Source organism: Penaeus monodon, chromosome 42 (genome assembly GCF_015228065.2).
Source record: "Penaeus monodon isolate SGIC_2016 chromosome 42, NSTDA_Pmon_1, whole genome shotgun sequence".
Taxonomy (NCBI): domain Eukaryota; kingdom Metazoa; phylum Arthropoda; class Malacostraca; order Decapoda; family Penaeidae; genus Penaeus; species Penaeus monodon.
Window position 1 is genome coordinate 18,018,253 of NC_051427.1, and position 5,267 is coordinate 18,023,519.

Below are 5,267 nucleotides of genomic sequence, written 5' to 3' on the forward strand. Positions count from 1 at the left end.
TTTTATACTTTTATACTTTTAAAGCACAATATTTATGTTTTGATTTTCATATATTTATTATTATTTATTTATGTTTACATGTAAGAGGTTTTATTTCCTGATAGATCTTTAGATATTTCAGTAATTTAACATTTTAGCCCCGCATGGCAATCGCCGATAATGGCCTTTGGCGTAGGCGCGGCAGATAATTTTAATTAATCAATGAACATATTTCTGAGACAAAGTATGTTAACAGTTTTAGGGTATTTTATTTATTTCCACCTTATATAGCAAGGTAATATGGTAATTTTATACAAAAATAGTATATAAAAATATTGATACTATAGGTAAGCATTATTTGTCATTAGAGAATAATTTGATAAAATATAAGCATGTAATGACTCAGATGCGGTTGTTAGTATTTATAAGCTTCTGTCAGAATCTGAATGCTCCTTCCGAAAGAGGATATTTCCGTAACCGATGGAGATGGCGTTTCCGAAAGACAGCAAGTTGTCTCCTGCTATCATCGTATATCTTTCTGCGTATAGGAAAAAATAATGGTGAGAACAGCAAGAAATAAGACTTGAATGAATGATAGAATTACTAAGTTGGCATTCTGTGCAGATTCGATTCTGATAAATGATCGCGACACACGTTTGTAATCTTCCAGAGTTTATTGTGTATTGCAGTCATACGAGTTATTTATTGTTTTTTATACTACCACTTTTCTTCGCAAGGAACTTCCAAGCTTGATATGGCTATAAGCATCACTAATTCTAAGCCAAACCCTGTCCATGCATATTTAGTGTCGTGTGAAGTCATGTTAGAACTACATTTATTATTATGATCAATAATTTTACTTCCTCGCGGTAAATACAGCATCACGTTTAATCGAGGGACGAGGAGGGAGGAGGTAAAATAATATAATTTGTTTGCCCTTCATGATATAATGCTTTTATAATTGTTCGCATATTGGACACCCCCTACGTCGGTTAACCTATTCAGAGCACGATATGTTAATGCAAAACTGACCGCAGTTAGACAGGGGAGATTGTAAGCCGCCTACTTCCGCACGCGTCCTTCGCCAACGCTACTGCACGCCCGGACAAGTAAACGCGCACGTGGTGTTACCGTTGCATCGTTCTTTTTCTTCCTATATACGTGTAGCCAGGTACTATAGACAATTTCGAGGAGGGGGAGTAAATTGCTGAAGAGCTAGTCCACTTTCTGTGCTGATATCATCATAAAACGGAGGATGTATTGTTATGCAATCTCTTATGGAAGGATACGCTCGTCTGTATATAGTTATACATATGGGTCTTAAATGAAAACTAAATATATTTCCTAAGTTGCATTGTAGGTTGTAAAGCATCGAGAAATGCGGCAGGAACATTTTAGGAAATATACCGCATTGTCCCTTGAGGTTAATTAGCAAAACATAACTGAGTCAACACGTGGGACAGGGGGTGACGCTAGTTGGCAGATAATTAGGTGTTCAGGCGTAAATATGAGGGGGAAACCCGTCTTTGACCTGGTGTAGATACCTTGAAAACACTATTCAGGCTCTCTAAATAGAATCAGACCAGCATCTTTTCAGTCTATTAGGTAATTAACCTGTTAGTTTTATAAGTATGAAACGTGCAAAGTATGAAATATTGGTTATCGCATTTACATTTACACAGAAACTTTAAGCCTGTTATTTGTGTTATCGCCTCTTAGGACGTGTGTTTGTGTAAGCTTGAGAGTCATAATAAAGGCATATGGGGGAGGGGTGGGAGGGAGGGGAGGGGGTGATGATGGAGGTGGGGTCATCAGTGACACCTGGCATCGGGCTATCATATTGATCGTGTCACGCTCATTAGCTATAGGTGTGATCACTCACCTGTAACACTTCAGTGAAGGGCTGTATTATCTCCTTAAGCAGGACTTGTGACTGTTTGTTTGCTTCTTTTTCTTACTATTATTGGTTTGTAATGGGGTATGGAGGAATGTGGGACAGGGGCGGTAGGAAGGGAAGGAAGGATCACCTGTTTTCGGGTCAACACCTTGAATTTGGTCATTACCTGGCCTGACTTCTATCCGTCCTGCGGTTCTTTCCCTTGCGCGGTTATTTGTTATTGGTTATGAGGGGTGATCATTCGTCTGTAACACGGCCATTTGTCAAGTCAGTTACAAGTTCAAACAATAGTTATACATATGGGCAAGTAGTGACGCTAGTTGGTAGATAATTAGGTGTTCAGGCGTAAATACGAGGGGGAAACCCGTCTTTGACCTGGTGTAGATACCTTGAAAACCCTATTAATGCTCTCTAAATAGAATAAAACCAGCGTCATTTCAATCTATTAGGTAAATAACCTTTTAGTTTTATAAGTATGAAACGTGCAAAGGTATGAAATATTGGTTATCGCATTTACATTTACACAGAAAATTTAAGCCTGTTATTTGTGTTATCGCCTCTTAGGGCGTATGTTTGTGTGAGCTTGAGAGTCATAATAAAGTACAACAAGAATTTCATGATCCTTTTCAATAAACTATATTTTTATTATGAAGATGTCTTTGGGATGTAAGAACGGCTAGTATAACACGTTAAAATATGAGGCCCCTACTGCTCCCACCCGCCCGCCCAACAATATCAGTAGTTGCCAGCATGGAAATATTGCCGCCAATGGTATTTAAAGCCCTGTTTAGTCGTTTGGTGAGTGAACTGTGAGTGACAATACGCCAGGAAGAGAAGAACATATTCAATGGAGAAATCCACCTACACTACAAATAATAAATCATCGCCACCTGGAGATATCACCGCAATGAAGAAACGGGTTAAGTTCCGTAATCCACTGGTGGCAGACTGTCATTTAAGAGGAGGATACGATCGAGACAAAAGAATTATCTTCCAGACAGCTCTAACTTATCGCTACATAGATGGTCGTGATACATGCCCTATCAAACATCCAAGAGCTGCCACCGGTGAAGATGATCTATCCAATATATTCTCATCATTCACCAATAATGAGAAATCGTTAGCAAACACAGAATAGAACCAAAGATATATTCTCTTAGCAAAAACAGAATATGCTTTGGAGAGGAGAGGAGGGGTGGTGGTGACATTAGAGACAATTGTGCAAGCACGAGTTCTTCTCCTTCCACATCGCTTACACCATATACGGGGTTGACGTAAAATATGTGTGTGATGGAAATAGGAAAATAAAAGTATATATTGTACAACGAGTTTTATAATCCTTTTCAGTTAATTGTATTCTTATCCTTGTCGCGGCGAGGGACGGAACGGTAATTATTGGTCATTAGCAGACCTGTTGTGTGACCGACCTGATGGGGGCAGGGGGACGGGGGGAGGACGTTAGGGTTATTGATTATGACAGTTTCATTCATTAGGAGGGGTGGTCACTCGTCTGTAACAGGGTCAATTCTCGATCCGGGGTACAAGTTCAAACACGATGAATATTGCGGGGGCGGTGTGGGGGAGGAGGAGGGGTGATGAGGGAGGTGGGTCATCAGTGACACCTGGCATTGGGTTGGATTATGATTGCATCATTCATTAGGAGGGGTGATCACTCGCACTTCAGTGCAGGGCTGTATTATCTCCTTAAGTAGGACTTGTGATTTGTTTGTTTGCTTCTTTTTCTTACTATTATTGCTTGGGTATGGAGGAATGTGGGGCAGGGGCGGTAGGAAGGGAAGGAGGGTTGGTTTGGAGAGGAGGAGGGGAGGGTGAGAGGAACCCTTTAGGTGTGTGTATTAGACATCATTAGAGGGACATTTATGGATTATGATTAATTAGGAGGGATGATCATTCGTCTGTAACAGGGTCAGTTCTCGATCCAGGTACAAGTTTAAACATGATGAATATTGCGGGGTGGGGGTGGGAGGGTATGGAAGAGGGTGGTGGTGGTGGGTCAACTGTGACACCTGGCATTGGGTTGGATTATGATTGTCTCATTCATTAGGAGGGGTGGTCACTCGTCTGTAACAGGGTCAATTCTCGATCCGGGTACAAGTTCAAACACAATGAATATTGCGGGGGCGGTGTGGGGGAGGAGGAGGGTCATCTGTGACACCTGGCATCGGGTTGGATTATGATTGCCTCATTCATTAGGAGGGGTGATCACTCGTGTGTGTAACTGGGTTAATTATCGATACAGGTACAAGTTTAAACATGATGAATATTGCGGGGCGGGGGTGGGAGGGTATGGAAGAGGGTGGTGGTGGTGGGTTTGGGGTAAGAGGGTGGGGGGAGGGATCATCTGTGGTACCTGGCATATGGTTTCAGAGAGAAGGGGAGGGGAGTCCTCCAGGTGTGTGCTAATGATTTTGGTTACGGTCATTGATAATGATTCTGGTTACGGTCATTGATTGCGTTAATCACTTTCCGCGGTCATTAACCTGTTGTGATGCGTAAGGTGAGGCGTTCTGTCCAGTCGCCTGTATTGGAGAGGAGGGGAGGGGACAGATATCATTAGAGTCGGTTAATGATTTCCAGTTCTGATCATTGATTATGATAATCACTTTAATTATGCCTACGTTCTGCTATGATGCGCCATGAACGACCGTAAGGTAGTCTGGTGTGCATGCTAAACATCATTAACTATGATTAATGATTCCGGTTACGGTCATTGATTACGTTAATCACTTGCGGTTACGGTCATTGGTTACGTAAATCGATTGCGGTTTCCGGTTCTCATTAACCTACTTCCTGTTTACACCCTCATGTACGTAGGTGAGTGGAGTAGTTCTGTCCCTTATGCAACTACTACACACACACACACACATATATATATATATATATATATATATATATATATATATATATATATATATATAATATACATATATATATAACATATATAATATATATATATATATATATATATTATATATATATATATGTATGTGTATGTGTGTGTGTATGTATACACACACACATACACACACACACACACACACACACACACACACACACACACACACACACACACACACACACATATATATAATACACACACACACACACACACACATACACACACACACACATACACATACACATACATATACACATACACACCCACATACGCATACACATACACATATCCGTGTGTGTGTGTGTATATATATATATATATATATATATATATATATATATATATATATATATATATATATATATATATATATATATATTTATACATATATGTGATGAGGAATGAAATAGTTGTAATGATGAATGATGCTAAAAATACTATTGCTAATCATATCACATAAACATTATGATG